Here is a 19281-nt window from a genome sequence, read left to right as displayed (position 1 = left end):
GGGGCAGGTCTGCACACAGACTTTGAGGGGGGTCAGCACGTGCCTCCCAGGAGCAAAACACTCGCTGCTTGGCAGGTTGGTGAGAGGAGCCCTGCTCAAACCTGGAGAGAAAGAGGTCTGCTCGCATTTGTTTTGTCCTGTTTGCTTTTTTTTTTTTTTTGAACAATGGGGTTCACCTTTACCACTTGGCTGCAATATCCATACCTCCTTCCTTTCTTCCACTAAATAAATCCCCATTTCAGAGAGCAGCTGCACAACTGGCAGCGTAGCTGAGACTTATCGATAGCTGATTATTTATGGGCTTTTTGAAAGCCGTTAGCCATATGCAGTTCCAGATCATGTGAAAGGAACTGCAAACATTTTGGGGCTGGGATGCTATAGGTTTGTTTCTTCGTTGCTCTCATTCCTCCTTTCCCCTCACAACCCGTTTTAGCAAAGCCAGTGCAACTTCGCACAACAGCATCCTTCAGAAGCAAAGTTGAAATCTGTGTCAGACCATTTAAACACAGTTGCATAGGATTCATAATGTCATTCTGTACCCACATTTTACTCAAACTGGAGGAATCTGTGCATCAGACCAACTCTTCTTTTCAAATGCTATTTGAAGGATCAGCAAGAAAAGCTTTTTTGGAACTGTGAAGACTTTTACTAACTTGCACCATTCCTCTAAATGTATTAGAATTCAGGGCACATAACTGAGCTAAGAAGATAATATTGCATCTCTATGGCAACTGCAATGAACAGCATATTGACCATCTCTGAAGACATAGGGAATTGCATTATTTTGTATTACGATGGTTTCTACTTCGAGCATGCCTTGTACTGATATTTCTTCAGGATTAAAAAAATGTAAGGGCTGTGAATCACCAACCTTCCAGCCAAAATGTTTGATGTTGTGTTTGTTTTTACTCCTGCCTTTCACAAAAGCACTGTAGTTCCATTCATAGCATCAACATTTCTCTACACAACTCCCAAGGAAAACACGGAGTCAAAGACGCAATATACATTTTTGATGATAGTGCAAAAATGAGGCCAACTGCTTCTCTTCCCCTTTCATTTTTGATCACTTACACTGTTCATGACTCCGTAGCTGTTATGAAGCTGAACCGGCACATCAGATGTTCCTATCTTCACCAGGATTTACTCCAACGATGAGGAAAGTATGAATTTCAAAAAGGACGTAGATTGGTATAGAATGAAAAACACAGAGGGCATTGTAAAGAAAAAGGTTTGCAGAGCAGCAGTGAGGCACAAAGATCGGGTGTGGAGAAATGAGGTTGCTCTGCCTAGAGGAAGGCAGCACACACAAAGGAGAGCAGGCAGAGAGCAAAACCCTTGGAAAGAAAGACACCAGTCACAAAGCAATGGAAATCCATCTCAAAAGTCCATTAAATGCTTTTCGGAAGTTTCACGGCGGGCTAGAGGCAAAGAAGTGCTTACTGATTCAGTAATCACAATGCCTTTCGGTGCTGCTGGGTCTCCTTGGCCAGACACAGCCACATTGTGCTCGCTCGGTCTGTTTGGGAAATCGAAGCTCTGGCAAAGGCAGCGCAATTTTCTCCCGCTCTTTGCACATGCACCTCAATAAAGCTGCAAGCTTTAGGGCATAAGTCACCTGCCGAGCAACAGAAGCTAGAAAGTCTCATTCTCAGTTAGCAGATTATTCCATTTCTGATTATTTCGTGTTTTCCTCCATTTCTCAGAGGTGTATCAGCCCAGGAGAGATGGTATCGGAATAGAAAGACTGTGAGTCGTGTGCATGGTGTGTTCCCTCATCTTCCCTTTTCCTACACAGGAAAATTCAGTGGCTTTGGGACAAATGTAAAATGAGTTATGCTACAGAATGCTTCCCAGCAAAATTAAGAGACAAAGAGCAGCAAAACGCATCTTTAGTGATGAAGTAAAGACAGCGACCATGTTAAAAAAATAAAATCATATGGCAAAGATGAAAAATTGGTAAAATGCAGTGTAATTATATGCCTTCAGATTAGGGCCAGTGCTACAGCCCGTGCTACTACACAGGCTGCTTTTTTCCAGAGGGAGTAGGAACGAAGCAGAGGCGTGGTTTTAGTGCTCCAGGTCCTGCTTTGGCTGCTGACAGTTCCTCAGCAGGGAGGCTTTGGGGAGAGGAAGGAGAGGGCTGGATGCTCCCCAGGAGCTGGGGTGCAGTGAGCAGATGTCTTGGGAGAAAGGATGGAGGCACAGGGTGCCAGCGAGTGTGTAAGTGCATCGGGGAGAGGAGGGACTGAAACAGCAACAGGACAATATGCCTGAAAAACTACACTTTTGCCAGCGTAGGCAGGTGGGCAGCTCGAATTCAGCTCCCACGCAAGTGAGCAATCCCTGCTGCTTTGGGGTAAATACGGCTCTAAGAGAGAGCTGTGCCGCAGGGCTGTATAGGCTGAGACCTGGCTGCAAGGGAGCAAGCCTTAGTCCCTGCCAAAAGCCAGATGCAGTCACAGTCAACTCGTGGGGCCCAGTAACAGAAACAAGGGACCCCCAGGAAAACCCAGGTCACACACAGGCGGGTGAGAAATGCCTGAAGTACAGGAGAAATTCGGGGGTATCAGAAAGTCAAGCAGAAAAAAGAGAGAAGACCTGGGAATATACCTCGGAGACAAAACCAAGCAAAGAAGCTCTCCTGCTGAAGAAGTGTCAGCAGCCAAAGCAGGACCTGGAGCACTAAAACCAGCCTCTGCTTCATTCCTACTCCCTCTGGAAATAAAACAGCCTGTGCGTATGCTCTGTGTAAGTCACAAAGCCTACATCAAATGCCTGAATCCATCTTTTTAATTGCCTGACAGAGGAGAGCCCAACCAACTGCTAACTTCACTGGCCAAAGCAAACATTAAGCTATTCTTCTCTTCCTTAATGCATCTACACAACCTTCCTCTGCACCCTTTTGGGCAATCCAGAGTAAGGCCTTTGCTGCTGCTACAACTTAAGCGAAAAGTTTGCAGTTTACCCCATTATAAAAATGAACGATCTCTTTGGGAAGGGCAGGGTGGGACACTAAGAGCAAGCTCCAGCAGCTGCCCCATGGCCTGGTGTGCTCTGCCCCCTACCTCAAGGGCTTCCCCTCCAGCTCCCATGCCCTACAAGATACCCCGTGTCCCATGGAGGCCACCAGCCTCTTCTGTGCGTTTTGTACATTGAATTGTAGCAGCATGAAAGAGATTTGATGAAAATCATTCCATTTAATATGGCATTTGGAAGTGGTAGAACAGCTTCCTGCAGTGGTCCAGGCCATTATATGAGCAAAGCAGTGGAAATTGAAAGCTCCTTACTCTAATCCTTTCTTCCAAAGCTGATCTCTCAGGCCTCAGGCAGGTCAGGAGGCCCTGACACAGGGCAATACTTAAATATGTCCTTTCACCACCTGTGTAGCCCACGAAAGCCTCGGTTTCTCCAGACACACTCTGATGTAACGCAAATAGCATTAATTGTCTCACGTGTTTTGGGCAAAACATCTTGAGCAATGTGAGAGCTGGTGCACAATAATGGTGCACCTCCTAATGGCAAAAACGTTTGAACATTTTCCTTTCCTTTACCAAATTATTGGTGGAGGGAGAGAGCAGGGACAGAGAGAATGTGCATAGCAAGGAAAGTGTACGTGGCCATTCGTTTCCATGTCATTAGCTGAGCAGGTGCAAAACCCAAATATCCACCAGGTATGCCCATCACAAGTGGAAAGATGAGATGTGGTGTGTCTCTGCTTTACAACTTAAATTATTTCGCACTAATCAGCCCTAGGTGAGCCAGAGTGAAGATGTTTCACGTGTGATTTAATCACGTATAGCCCCTCAACACCAGGGAGGCACCAGCTCTACTCACCGGAAAGCTCACCACAAGCTGCAGCTTCCTGAGACCATTAAACACTTTGGCAAAACTTATGATAAGAAGGCATTCATTTCACATCATTAACGGGCAGAGAAAATGTCACCAGCTTCTCACCTACCCAGAAACCTGCCACAAAGAGTCACTTCCATGTCCTGATTTACTGGAGGGTGTTCCCACGTGTACCAAGGGATTCCTCACTTCTGCCCACCGCAGGACAACTGGCTCACGAGGAAGCAGAGGGTGGCATTTCCAGCCTCAACACAGTTGCAAAGAAGCTGTTCGACTTAGTTTTCATGCAGGAGCGAGAGCGGCTGCTTGCTATTTATCACCCTGCAAGGAACTGCTGTCTGTTGCCCTGAGCTACAACAAAAGGCCGATGAGAATTAAATTAACATCAAAAGAAGCAGAGCCGAGCCATGTAAGCCTTCATCAAAGAGGCAAAGCAGACGTGTAATCGTGTGCTCAAAACGAGTTACGTTTCTGCTCACTCACAGCAGCCCTGGATCAGGCACTCTCTGCTCCTGAAGCCCAGAAGCAACCAGCAACAGAGGTTTCTTACCTAGACCCCCTCTCGCTCCCATATTTCAAAAAAAAAAAATACGCAGTACAACCCTTTCAGCATCTGCGCCATCATTTAGGGCTTGCCTTCCCCTTGTCCCCTTATCAGCAGGAATAATTAGCTTGAACACCAAAAGGCCCTTGGTGGGAATAAAGGGACAGCCCCGTGTCTCTTAGCACATAACAGCAGCTCGTTAGCTTGCGTGAATTCCCCAAACGATGTGGGCTTCTACACAGCATATGGCCTTGCTGTGTTTTTCTCCCCAAACAAATAGCAAGGAATATATGGTTTTGTTGATCATTTTCTAGTATAAATTTGATTGGGGCTTGGGAACATTTTTTTTAATGAACTGTGTATTCTGCATCTGTGCTTCGTGCATTAAAGAGAAAATGCAATCAGTTCGGTGTAATTGTTTTATTTACACCAGTTTAACCAGAAAATAAATGGCTACAATAATCTTCTTCTGAGTAAGAAATTATGCAGTTCACACCAGGAGTGTAATCAGCAGTGAAAAAAGTAATATTTTCCTGACAAAGCTGGAAATTCATGAATGCTTCTGTGACGGGCAAGAAACCAGACAACAAGACTACCTCAAGCTACTCCACATGACAAAATAACAAAGTTTTATTCATCCCTTTGTCCCCCCTTTGTCTTTTCCCTTCAAACAAGAGCTGCCCAGGTCATTAACTTGCACCTGAAAACCCGGCCCCAGAAGGAGCAGCTCCTTCCCTCCAGCTCATGCAGAACCTGGAGACCTCGGGGATGCACGCCTGCTCCTACGCAGGGCTTGAGGCAGCAAAATCACTGAAGGAACTCCTCAACAGTGGACCCAAATGTCAGTTGTACCTCCTATGGATGTAACTGATGAGAGATGGGTACAGGTGGACACCACCTAATGATGTTTCTCCTAATTAACGTGCTCTGCAGGAAGCCAGCCCTGCCAGAGCAGCGCCGCCAGATCCAGCAGTGCCCAGCTGCCACCCGGTCCCTGCACCACCCCTGGGAGGAGTGCAGAGGATGACGAACTTGCTTTGCAAATTAGCTCTCAAAGCAGCTGCAGAGCAGGTTACTTACCGGCACCTGTGGTTCTTCGAGAGCTTTGCCCGAACCTCTCAGAAAAGCAGCCCCGAGGAGGACCCATGGCACTGCGCACTCAGAGCTGTGTTTGTTGGCACTCGTCTTGTCCTCGGATGTCCCAAATCCTCCCATCCTGCACCCCTTTCTGACACAAGACCATGGCAGCCCCTCAGGGTGCTCCTGGCTCCTGCTCGGGGACATCTTCCCTGTGCATCTGTGCCTGGTGCTTTGCTGCCTCTTGTCTCCGCCTCGTTGGCCTCTTTCTTTCAAGAACACAACACCCAGCCCTCCACCCAAACACGGCTCAGCAAGGCTGCCTCTGTACCTCATGCTCCTGAACTTCTCACAGTCACTCGGCGGATTCCAAGCCCTGCGAAGGTCTCCAGGTAGAGCCTTGAGTTTCAACAACATTTATCACAGCCCACGGTGTGCTGAGACCCCCCCCAGCCACTCGTGGTAGAGCTGCAAGGACAGGTGGACCTGGGGATTTGGCGTCACCCCCCAGTGAAGAGCTATCTGATGGTCCAAAACAATGTCAGGGAAGATGCTCGTGGTGGCAGCTCAGAGGTGCCAGGTCCAAGCTCGTGAGGCTGAGGCAGCCTTTGAAGCACACACACGTTTGCCCAAGGTGAGCATGCTGCTGCTCTGCAGACAGAGATAAATTTAAATAACCCACCAGATATGTGTAATAACTCAGCAAGAGTATCCTTCAGATGGAGCCCAGAATGTGGTTCTGTAGGATCAGAGGAGATGGTCAGAGACCTTCAGCTGCCCACAGTGAAAGAGGGACACCATCACCTCCTGTGCCACCAGCACCAAACGTCCCGCACCACGGGAGGACATTTCTTCAAAAGCAGCAGTCGTCCGAGTGTCATTGCTGAGGCTCCAGCGTGAGGTGAGCATCACCCACAACAGAAGCACCATGCAAGGCGGGCTCGCAGCAGATTCCTGTGTTTCCCAGTGCCATTCCCTAGGAAGACAGATGGCTCTGCTGTAATTTCAGCTTCCAGACAACAGCTCGTAACGAGCAGCAAGAGAAGTCAATACAAGCCAGTCGATGGTGCCTCTGGAGGGCTGTAAAACTAATTCAGCAATATTCTGACCTCGGTAATCTGCCGTCCCTGAGGTGGGATGGGCCGAACCCACTGCTGAAGTGGCCTTGGACGTTTCCTTAATGCAGCAGAAAACCATACTGCAGAACAGAGGTGTGCATACATTGCCGATGCCTCGACAGCTATAAAAAGGCTTCCATCTGCTTAGTTAAAATAAGGTTGTTTACTCAAAATGCCTTTGAAGCAGAGACGAGGAACAGTGCAAAATGCACTAGAAAAAGGAGTGCCACTATTTATAATATCTCTGTGTGGAAATAAAGGGGGTGACAAATGCTGGTGATCACGCCAGAACCTAGGACAGGTGTGAATATGCTTTTGCCCTCTGTGCCAGCACAACCTGCAGTGTCATCCCGGCCAGCAGGGTCCGTCTTGTTGGGAGACACGTTTTGTGTCCTGTGGGGACAGAAGATGTGAAAATGACGTGAAAATAATGTGAAAATGATGTGAAAATAATGAACTGGCCACTGCCAAAGCCAGCAGCCCCAGCACAGCCCAGTGAAGGCCCAGCACATCCCCAGCACAGCCCAGCAGGCTGCTGCTCTGAACCACTCCCCAGCTCAGCACCAGCTGCCCCACGCCCTCAAAAAGGCTCTGAAATGCTGTGGCTGCCTGGGCAGATCAGAGGGGCACGAAGCCCAAAGCAGCAGCTCTGTCCAGCACACCACTCTTGCCAAAGTCCTCGTGATGGACCCTGCTGGGTCAGCAAAAGGTGTCCAAAACACCTCCACGCCCTCATCCCCAGCTGCGTCGGATGTGTAGGAACTTACTGGGGTTTTCGTTCCCATTTATCTGGACACCACAACGTCTTTTTAAAGCTGACCCTTGGCCATGCTGCAATTCATATCCCTATCAGCGAAATGGGAAAGCAATACATCCAGGAAAACCCTCGACGGCTCTGCACTGCTCCTGGGCAGGAGGTAACACCACAGCACGTGCCACAACATGCAGGATCACCAGATCTGCCAAGCCAGCAACCTGCCCTTGGAAACACTTGGCAAAGGTTTTTGTGCGGACTCCAGGAAAATATCTGGGATAAAAATGCTTGCAACGCCTTCCGAAGTGTCTTTGCTGCCTCACTCCTACATTTGCCATGCCGCATGTTCAACTTGTTCTTTGCTTGGGCAAAATAAATTAATCGGCAGAGCTGCAAAGAAAAGTTTGCTAATTGGAAGATAAATACTCTCCAGAGAAACCTCCTCCGGGAAAGAGCTGACAAAATAGTAAATAGGAGTAACACAGCACTGGAAGAAGAAATGTCACAAAAACATTACCAGTGTTTAACAAACACAGTCATACCCAAACATTACACCAACCTCACGAACATTCAGAAGTCATCGTTTTTTCATTTATTTAAGAAAAAAACATGTAAGTACTCTATTCCTGCCTACAGGGAAGCAAGCTCAATTCCACCCTAATTTTAGCAGATGAGCACAATGCATATCACGTTTCAGACCTACAACAGTTTAAAAAAAAAAAAAAAAAAAAAGACTGAATTGGTGGCAATTACAAAAAGTGAAGGACTCACTGCAAGGTCACTTCTTCCACCTCCTCTCCCTGATGAGCCTCCGACTAGGAATGTCCCATCTTGGCTTCATTTTTTCCCCCGACACTGATGCTTTCATTTTTAATCCTCAAATCCCTTTAGCAGGGTTTTGCACACAGCTCATTAGTTAGCAGACAGGCTCACACAGATGAAAGATATTGTTAAATATTTTGCTGACTTAGCATTTACTTTCTACGGTCAGTGGGGCTAAGCCTGAAGCTTCGCCCTGCTCCATGCTTTCTACAACAGCAGACGAGAATGCAATTGCCTTCCCGCAGCAGCTACTGCTCTGAAGCAAGCAGGGGACACCTTCAGAAAGAAAAAACTTTCTTTCTGCCATGGATATGCTATATGAGAGGAGCCACGATTCCTTGCAAGGCTTCCACCAGCACACACCTGAGCAAGGACCCTTGGTGAGACAGAAACCGGGGAGGTGGGTTCAGCTCATAGTCAAGAAGGATGGTTTTGAGCCCTGTATTAAACAACATACGACAAGCATCCAACACACCGCATTTTTCACCAGTCAGCTAAAAGGGAGATGAACTAGCAAAGGGTTCTCTGCCAAGTTTTGAGTTCCCAGCACCTGCTATAGAAACACGGCGACTGTTCATAAAACAGCTGTGAGAAACAGCTCAACTTGGAACCAGGGGAGTCCTTTTTCCTCACCAGCATTTCTTTCACCGTGGCTACACGATGTTCTTACACTTCAGAAAGAGCACCCACTCCTGGCACAGGAGCAAATGTACAAATAAAATAAAAATAAATCATTGAAAAAAGAAGATTGGACAAGGAAATGGGAGCGACCCACTAGACTAATGGCTGATCACAGCATCTTAAGCTCTCAGAGTGCAACAGATGTAAAACCGCTGGGCTCAGCAGCACTTGCCAGTGCACACTACTGAAGTCATGCAGGATGTGGTCGCCTTCCCTTGTTCTTGGTTGCAGGGTGTTACAACAAACGAGAATTTATTACTGCTAAAAAAAAGATGCTCAATGAAGCAGATACGGCTTAAAATTGTGATGTTAATTATAGACATGTAAACACTTCTGGTTGTGGTAACCTTCATTTCTCCTCCTGCCTGCACAGGCATGCATAAACCCATACACAGTTTTACATACACTCATGGTTAGCATGTATTACTCGTATTACTCTATGTATTACTTGAAACTTAGAAACAAACCGTGTGACTGAAAGGCACCAAGTCAGCGAGTCTACATGCCTGTACTGCAGTTCAGATAGCTACAGGATCCTTGCAAAAACCCTTGTTGCATCTGAGAACAACTTGGGCTGGTTGCTCTGATAATTACTACCTTCCCTGAAAGCTGTAAGATACTTTATTTATGGCACTTATATACGGTGCCTTGGGCCAGCTTTCTCCTTTTCCAATAGCTGTTGCTGACCGCCTTGCCTACAGACAGTGCTGCCATCTTCTCCCAGCCTTGGTGCCACTGAGCATCCTGCCAGCTCCCTCCACCCTCATGCCTCTTTCAGGTCTTGCTTGACTACAGGATCAAAGCAGCCCCTGGTACCCCAGATCCACTTTCAAAGGGCTTGGCGCACCTGCACTGATATTCCTACTGAAGATCTCAGAGAGGTTCACTTGATTTCTAGTGAACTTCATCCTGTTGCTCATGTCATTTTGGGGTCAACCAGAACATCCAAGTCTTTGTCTTCCTGCCGCTTCCTTCTGAGGAGCCCTCAGAAGTCACAGGGACTGGTAACTCTAACGGCACACGTAACTGCTCTTTTTGCTATTATACTTCATGCTATTTCTTTTACTTCTGCACTACTCAATCTGCCTGATTGTAATTGCAGTCCAAGGCCATTCTGAAAACAAAAACAAAAACACAGTAACCACAACGGGTTTCCATCCACATGTGGCTGGTGAGACAGGCATCACTATGTCCCCTCTGCCACCGAGCTCCTCCATGACACACCAGCAGCAGCTCAGCTCCCACTTGGTGTCTCCTGATGCCTCTGATGAGACACAGCCCTGGAGAGGAAGGTGTAAGATTCACCCCTAAACCAGCTTATTTTAAGGTAACAAGGCAGGTGAGATATTGCTGCTCTGAGCACAAGAAATTTGGTACAGCATCCAAAACAGGATCTTTCACTCAGCATCCTTCAGACCCTCACACAGCTCAGTGCCCAGGAACAAGGATCCCTGGTGCTTCAGGCACATCACCACCTCATGTTTCCAACACAAGAGAAATTTCAACATTTTCTTGTTTGTTTTCTCTGTCTCCTAGCTCTAGAAAAACAGCTGGAGGTTTTAAACTTCACACAGAAGATACAAATCTGAACGAATTGCTTGGTTGCTCATTTTGTGTGTGTGTGTGGGGGGGGGTTGTTTTGTTTTGTTTTGTTTTCCCATAAAGCCATTTCCTCTGCAGACAATTCAGGATTAAGCAAAAACCTTGTTTCTGTCACTAAGCAATGCCAATGGCCTCAGAGTCCCACCCACCTGAGCAGCACTGCACATATGTCAAAGCGTATCCCCTCCATATGGAGGACAGAAATACGTGGCGTTTATGTTTTATTATAACAGAGGTCCTTATTAGATTTTCCGTCTAACCTAAATAAACATATTGTTTTGAATACTGCATTAAAAGTATCACCTAGTAGCCATGTTGCAGTGCTCCTTATATGCCAGAGGATGCAGACAGTGAAGAGTTTCAGATAACGTTTATGCTGAAACATTCATTTCTTATAACAAAATGATCATCCTTCTGCCTGTTAGCAAACTGGTTAATTAATAAATACTCCTGAGAGTTTTGTTAGCTCTCTTCATCTCTGTTTATAGAAAGTAAAAAGGAGCTAGCGAGGGAAGGTCCTGCTTTGAGAAGAGAATTACTTGGATCTGGCTTTGTGGAAAACAGCTCAGCTGAAGAGGGGGTGTTGTGAGGATGCTGGAGGGAATTCTACCACAGGCTACTTTGATGCTTCTGGAAACTACTGCAAACAGAGAAGTGAGATCCTTGTTCTTTTCAGACTTGCCCTACATTGCCTGCAGCCCAGCAGGAGCATGGGGAGCCCTGGGTGAGGAGAGGAGCCCAGCCCAGGTGAGCCTGCCCTGGTGCCTGCGCACCTCGCCGGGTGTGCACCGCTCCTGGGTGTGCATCGCTCCTGTCCAGCAGGGCAAGGAGCAGCTCCACATCCTGGCTGGAGATGTGTTCACTGTGCTTAGTGAAACCCTTTTCAGACTGAGAAGAAGTGCTGTTTTGTAAAATCAATCTACTTTATCCTGCTGCTTTTCTTTTCTGTGGGCTCAGCCTGGCTTCCAGCGAAATCAATGTGAGATGGGCTCTTATCCCTAGAAGTGGGATGCTCTGCTGTGTTGTATGAACCATTTGGCCATACTGCCTCTGTGCTGCTCAAAAGCTATTTTCAGAGAGAGAAAAGATGAGAGAAATGTACAGAGGGCTGCAAACATAGTTCTAGTTTATAAAAAGCTACAAACCACAAAATGCCATTCTCCTCTGGTAGGTGTTGCTAACTATAAAAAGTAGATGCTACTTCTTCAGACATGATTACGAAAAGGTGAAAATTCAGGCTTGCAGTTCTATTCATCCACAGGTCTTGAATGCACCCTGAGGGGGTGACCAGACAGTGTTGTATGCTTTTAAAGCACCCAATGCAAGAAATTCTCTTCTCACCATCATGATGGGATTCATCCCAGGGTACCGAGGGAGCTGGCTGATGGTATCAGGAGACCTCTCTCAATTATTTTTCAACTGCCTTGGGAATCTGGAAAGGTCCCATCTGACTGGAAGCTGGCAAAACATTCCAATTTTCAAGAAGGGCATGAAAGAAGACCCTGGCAATTACAGGCCTGTCAGTCTCACTTCAGTGCCTGGTAAAGTTATGGAGAAGATTATTCTGGAAGTTAATGAGAAAAAATTTGAAATACAATGCAGTCATTGATCATAGCCAACGCAAGTTCACAAGGGGAAAGACCTGTTTAATGAACTTAATTTCCTTTTTTGACAAGATTACCCATCTAGATTGCAGCAAAGCTTTAAATGCCGTTTCTCACAGTATCCTTCTGGACAAAATGTCCAGCATACAGCAAGACAAGTACACAATATGATGGGTGAACTTTTGGCTGATGGATCAGGCTCAAAAGGTTATAGTAAATGGGGTTACATCAGCCTGGCAATCAGTCACTAGTGGGGTTCTGCAGGGCTCCATGTTTGGGCCAGTTCTCTTCAGTGTTTTTATAAATGATCTGAACACAGGACTTGAATACATAACAAGTAACACTGCAGATGATACTGGATTAGGAGGAGCTGTTGGTTCCCTTGGGGATACAGAGGCCTTGCACAGAGATCTGGACATGTTAGAGGCTGGGCAGTCACCAACCACATGAAATTTAACAACAGCAAGTGCCAGATTCCGCACCTGGGTCAGGGCAACCCTGGTTATATGTACAGACTGGGGGATGAGAGGCTGAAAAACAGCCCCACTGAAAGGGATTGGGGGTTCTGGTCAATGACAAGTTGCACATGAGCCAGCAGCGTGCCCTGGCAGCCCAAAGGCCTGACCCTGCCCTGGGGTGCCTCAGGCCCAGCACTGCCAGCCGGGCGAGGGAAGGGATTGTCCTGCTCTGCTCTGTGTTTTGGGCACCACAGTATAAGAAAGATACAAAACTGTTAGAGAGTGTCCAAAGGAGGCCGGCAGAGATGGTGAAGGGTCTAGAAGGGAAGACACACGAGGAGCAGCTGAAGCCCCTTGGTTCATTCAGCCCAGAGCAGAGCAGGCCGAGGGGAGGCCTCATGGCGGCCTGCAGCTCCCTCACGAGGGGAGCGGAGGGGCAGGCGCTGAGCTCTGCTCTCTGGGGACAGCGACAGGACCCGAGGGAACGGCATGGAGCTGGGACAGGGGAGGGTCAGGCTGGGGGTTAGGGAAAGGTTCTGCACCCAGAGGGTGGTCGGGCACTGGGACAGGCTCCCCAGGTTAGCAGTCATGGCACTGAGCCTGCTGGAGTTCAAGAAGCGTTTGGACAACGCTCTCTGAAATGTGGTTTAATTTTTAGCTGGTCATGTGAGGAGGCAAGAGTTGGACTCGATGATCCTTGTGGGCCCCTTCCAACTCAGGATATTCTATGATTCCATGATTCCATGATTCTATGAACTCCTGGCAGCAGATTTCCCCCTGCTTTCCATCTTTTGATTTATAGTATGGTCTCAGAGAAATATGCTTCTATTGACCTATTGTGAAAAGACAAATATGTCCTTCATGCAGTCATCCTACATTTCTGCAAATCAGCAGGAAAACCTTGAGATAGCCATGAGCCAGGGTGAGCAGTTGGTGGAGAATCATGGGACCGTGGGCATGGGTGCTGAGACTGTCATTTCCATAACTCTCCTGCAGACGTAATAACTGCTAACACCAGAGCCAGAGCCTGCATCCTCTTGGTTTTCCCTTTGTCCCTGTCTCCACTTTGTGTGCATTCATCCTGAGTTGTCATCCTCTTAACACACAAGGTCACTATCAGCAAAGCAATTTGTGAGCTACCAGCAGAACTGACCGCACTCCTTCCCTGCCCTCGCCCCTTATCCTTCCGTCTCAAAGGGCACTTGATGCTTTCTGTAATTATCAGTCTGTTTCCTTTACAAAAGGTTCTTTGTAAATAAAACTTTGAGATAGGAAAAGAGGATTATGTCTTTGCTGTTATTAAAACAAATCGTATGGTCTCAGCTTTAAGTCTTCCAAGTATCTTCTTCCTGACTTTGCTCAGTCAATAAGTACAAAACGAGTTTCTGTTTGACTTGGGAACTCATTTATACTTGTGCAACAGAGTATGCAACCCAACATGGTGATGGCATTGAGACAGGGAATAAATATTGAGAAAAATAGAGTTACAAAAATTATGAAATTCTACAGATCCTGAAAATGCTGGCCTGTTTTCTACAGCACATAATAGTGGCAGTTTGAAGCCTACCTGAACTGATTTTTTGGGAACACTCCGTTAATTTAGGAGAAATTAAGTTGTTATGGAAAAAAAAAAAAAAAAGGAAGTTCCAGGATTTTACCAGTTCTCTTGACTCCCTAAAAATGCCTGATACTGTGCTGTGTTGTGAAATACAGAAGAGGAAGGAGGATACATTTCTTATACATACATATCTTATGTGCGAGCAGAGAAAACTTTGCCAAGGAGAATAAATTACAATATTGTTTAGGTGCTACAAAAATAAAATAATATATGGTAACAATTGTGTGCAGCCACCCAGGAAGCATAGATATAGTGCAAAAGAAAAATTGCCTTAAAGCATGTAGGAGCTGCTTGGTGTACCAGTGCACACAATGCCATGGCACTCACTTCACTGAGTCTACAGCAACAATTACTGAGCTCCGCTTGGGAAAAGTCTTACAAGAATACAAATTGCATTTTTTTGCCTACCACAAGAAACAAATAACCCTTATCAAAGATCATTCATCCCTTGTCACACAGCCACTGTGACTGCAAGTGAAAAACAGCAACTGGAATCAAACAATGAAAACCAAGAACGAATAAATTAAGAGATGTCACAAGCCTTTCCAATGCAGCTTTTAGCCAAGTCTGGGATCACTCCTATTATGTGTGCTAGGTCAAGAGCATCTAAGCTTGACGGTGTTTCAGCCAAGGCATATGCAGAGGCTCGCTGTGGCAAGCGTGGCCGGCTTGGTGCTGGGTCAGGACGTGCAGGGGGCACAGTGCCGGCACAGCAGCTGCCCACGCGCACGGAAGCTGCAGGGAGAGGGAATGGAGGGAGAGGAAAAACCTCTCTGGAGGCTTGAAACACTGCATTTCAGAAATACTGCAAGTCTTGTACTGTGCTTTAATAAAAATCACTTCTTTCTTTAAAAGAAAGCAAGCACTGCAATCTGCTGCACCATTAAAACTGATGCCTTCCTCTCAGTTCTGGAGATGCAGTCTGCATTACGAGCAACATAAGCTCCAACTTTTTTCTATTTAAGCAGCAGATATTTCATCTCAAAATAAAATAGCTATGCAACTGCACTGTACCCCTGTTCAGGACCAACTGCTAGACCGACTCCTGTATTGCACAGGAACAAGATGTTCTGTCAAAACTATTAATACCAAATCTTTCAGGAAAAGGTGGACTATTTTGGCAGCAAGCACTCATTTCCAGTGGAGAATAGTCCAAAAGGAAGTCAAAGATCCGGACTCTGAACGCAAAACAAGGAGCACTTATAAACAGTTGAGACGTATTTCCATGCTATGGCGAGTTAACCTGGGGCATTTTTTAAACTTTTTTCTTCCTTCATTCATATATAATCATATAAACGGGAGTCAATTAAAAGCTTAAAACAAACAACATAAGTCTTTTTGAAAAATGTTCCTTGCTTAACAATAGCCAAAGAGCTGGATGCTTTACAAGCCAAGAGAGCTGCATTACAGCAATCTGCAGGCACCGAGGCTGCTCCTGCTTCTCCCAGGGAGCCGGGACCTTCTTGCGACCCTTCTGCTGCACCACCAGCTCTGTGCTTGTGGCACCAAATCCATGGGAGAAGGTGGTAGGGGTGGTTTTTGTCTTTGAACACAACAGCAGACACCACCGGCAGCCTGTTTTGGGGCTCAGGGTGGGGGAGAGCACTCTCACAGCCCCCAGGCCACCAGACCCCATCTGTGTACCCCATCCCCAGCAGGTGCCCATCTCTCTGTGGGGTCCACCAGCCCATCAGCACAAATGGGAAGATATGCTGAACCCAAAGATGGGAAGCAAATTCCTGCTGATTCCCTTGCTCTCCAGCATCACTAAAGGCTAACAAATCCTACTCACGAAGGAAAACAAGCTCAGAGACACTAGCTTCTGTCTTCTGGTTGAAGTATCTGTCCGTTATCAATGTGCATCTGCCTACCTGAAGGAGCCAGCAAGTCCATGCAACAGGCAACCACTGCTCATGCAGACAGAAGCAGTGGCAGATGCTGGCTGGACGAGTCCTTAAAGACAAAATAAACACAAGCATTCTCAGTTTTGTGTGTTGCATCATCCAAATCCCATCTGAAAAAAAAACACCATGTTAGTTAGTTCTGGAGACTTTTCAATAAATAGAGGTTTTTATGAGCTAAATTGAGCAGGATTCAGATGAAGCAACCAGAAGCGCTCAGCCAAGCGGAAATATGGGTGACTTTGCCCATATCCCACATTTGCATTTGCAGCCCGGCAGCCCCACACAAAGGCCCAATCCGAGTTCTTGTGAACACCACCAAAAAAATCCCAGGAAGCCATCACTAAGGCAACACAAACATCCTCAGTAACCCTAAATCATCACTTATGTATCACAACAGCCAGGCTCCCTCACCCCCACAACATATTTTCCTTCAGCTCCACTGTTTTAGCCACCCACCAGAAACACAGCTAACTCCCTTCAATAGCTCTAAAGAGCACGGGGTCACAAAATAGCTTGTTGAAGTCATTCTATAATTTACATTGTCTTACTTCAAATTTGCATTGCTGCCTTTAAAAACAGGAAATTTTCTGCTGGTTAAAAATATCCCTATATGGTGTAATTTCAATGAGGCTTTGACCTTCATTGCAGAGAAACCCAAGTTTTTGTTGTTTTTGTTGTGTGTTTTTTTTCTTTTTATTATTTTTTTCTTTTTATTATTTTTTTTCTTTTTATTATTATTTTTTCTTTTTCTTTGAATTTAGTAAGAAACATCCAGCTGGAACAAATGCTTTTTATTTTAACGAGCTAGGACACTGGGAATGAAGCATCACCTCATGTTGTCCTGATACATATTTAAATCTCCTCCTCGAGTTATCAATATAATATGATCATCTGGAGTGAATGAACCATTGCAGATGTATGAATGCACACGCAGGCTTGCAGCCCTCACCGCAGCCATGCCAGGCAGGACAGACATGCCTGCTGGCATCCCATGGTCCTGGGACCAATGCCATAGTAACGTATCAGAAGCTGCAGTGATAAAAAAGAGGGAAGAAAGGATGCAAGAAAGCAATTTATGACAGCTAAGGAACTTCACCCATAGCATCAAGGGGTAATATAGCATCCTCCTGTATCTCTGAGGACTGTCCCTCCTGTAAGCCTCTCGTAAGAGGTAGGTACAACACAACCATCTCCTGCCCCTCAAGGATGCAGGCTGCAGAGTGAAGAAGCTCAGCAGGAGAGAAATTCAGTGAGCAGAAAGTCAGTACTTCTCCTTCCCAGGAAGAAAGTCTCAACCTGGACCAACAGATTGCCAGGACTGCTAGATTTGTAATTCAGATCAGGGACAGTCTGGCTTTTTTTTTTTTTTTTTTTTTTTTTTTTTACAAAACAAGTCTCATTAGCCATCTTTTCAGTGGAATGGATAAACCAGAAACGTAAGGGAATGAGGGAAGAGAATTTAGGACCATGTCCAGTTATTTTCTACCTGATGACATTCATAGATTCATAGATATTCTGACACTCTAGTGCATACGCCGACCATAAAATGAATTCTGGCTTTATAAGCAATGCAGAAATCCTGCTTGCCAGAGCTGTTTTGAGCACAACATGCTTTCAGTGTTCCAGTTTCCAGCCAGTAGTCTGTGCGGTGATTTTCCACCACACTGTGCCTCACGTATAGCCAGGACACTGCAGGGAGATTGGCCACAAATGCGCACGCTCTGTCAGCAGCACATCTCAGCATCCTCCCAGCAGCAGAAAGCTTTGCGCACTCATTAGACCTGAAAAGCATCAATTCCAGTGCATGAGTACCACAGGCTTTGAAAAATGAGTCTTCTTAAGTCTCACTATTTAGCAATTGCTTCTCCCCAGCTAGCTCTCTCTTCATCAAACAAAAGCTCTCTTCATGCTGTTGACAATCATAATATTTAGTGAAAGAGAAGAAAGAGAGTTGTAACTAATCAAGCCTCATTCCACGGGTGGGTGTAAAAGCAATTTGTTTAATTCATTTTGAAGGTCACAGAATCACAGCATTAAAGCTCATTTTGCAAAGTGTATATAATTGCATTGTTTGAAAACCCTTTCTCCTTTTAATTGATGAAAATTTGATTCTCCCATTCGTCCTTCGGATGGGGGCACGCGGCAGGGTGCATGCGCAGCAACAACACACCGGAGCAGATGCATCTGCTTTGGCAGTTTTCTGTAGTCAGAGTCATTGAGTCATTCTCCAGCCTCCTGAGCCTCCCTGTAATCTGTCTGTCTTCTCAACAAGTTCATTGTCTGGTCTTTCCACTCTGTGGATCCAGGAGAGATGTTAGGGGCACAGTTAAGGGTAACAATTGTGGCTGGGGGTGGATTCAGCAGCTGAGGGCAAGAGAATGGGAGAGGAGAGGGCAGGGATGAAATTTGGAAATAACTCACTAACCAAGGAAACCACACGGCAAGGTGGGCATGCAAATGGTGACACCTGTGTGCCCAGTATATGTTCTGAATGAGGAAATGTCTTCTCTCGCATCGTGTGTTGAACGTCTCTCCTTTGCCAACAGCAGTCAGTAAATGAAACCTCTTCTCAGAGGCAGGATGAATCCTGGCACCTCACATCCTTGCTTATATTGCTGCAGAGATGGTATTTGCACATGGCTGTGGATTTCCTTTCATTGCAATGATAAGGGAAGCTAGAGATGGATTTCACATTCAGGAGGAGGGAAGAAAAAGAGAGACAGAAAAATAAGGGCATGAGGCACGTGCTGTGCTAGCACATCAAGCCATGAGCCTGATACCAGCTGTCTGGAGAAAATGCAGGAACTGAAATCACGAGCTGATGTGCCCAGAGGACAAGCTTCCACCCATTCCCAGCAGCCAGTGCTAGGAATGAGCATTTGGATTTCTGCCATTTTTACCCTTTAGTTTCCATTCAAATTTTAACTTTTTACAAGTCATTCCTCTGATAAATTCACTCACAGACGTCATGGTTTCCCTGTGGCTAGGGTCACACAGTCTGGATGGCCAGAAGATATGGCAAGAACAGCTGGCTCACCCACCTGGCAGCTCAACTCTGTAGCAAGAGTTTTCAATTCCTGTAGCACGTGTTTTTTCTTGCTCCAGTGCGGGCTGTCTTCTCATCGGCTGGGGAAAGCCACTCAGCCAAAGGACATTGCTTCTTCAGCTGCTGGAAGGAGAGAAAACATCCACTCTCTCCCTTCCTCTACAGGCAGGGAATTGGGACTAACTTCCATCCTCGAGCATGCAG

The 19281-nt window shown here is 46.2% G+C and overlaps 1 long non-coding RNA gene across 5 annotated transcripts in view; it reads right to left on the bottom strand.

Moving 5' to 3' along the window:
- The window catches only part of LOC310893499, a 45054-nt gene that overhangs the window by 10195 nt on the left and 15578 nt on the right, over nt 1-19281 (bottom strand). The window contains exons 3-4 of one of the 5 annotated variants that reach the window (XR_014579025.1): nt 15999-19281; nt 1-6981 (exon numbers count right to left, since the gene is read on the bottom strand). The exon at nt 1-6981 is cut by the window's left edge and continues 10195 nt beyond it. This is a non-coding gene — a long non-coding RNA (uncharacterized lncRNA). The other 4 variants (XR_014579026.1, XR_014579028.1, XR_014579024.1 and 1 more) reach the window with 4 other exon arrangements.

The sequence above is a fragment of the Anser anser genome (assembly GCF_964211835.1).
Source record: "Anser anser genome assembly, chromosome: 2".
Taxonomy (NCBI): domain Eukaryota; kingdom Metazoa; phylum Chordata; class Aves; order Anseriformes; family Anatidae; genus Anser; species Anser anser.
The sequence above is the reverse complement of the archived record's forward strand: the minus strand, read 5'-3'. Positions and strand labels throughout refer to the sequence as shown.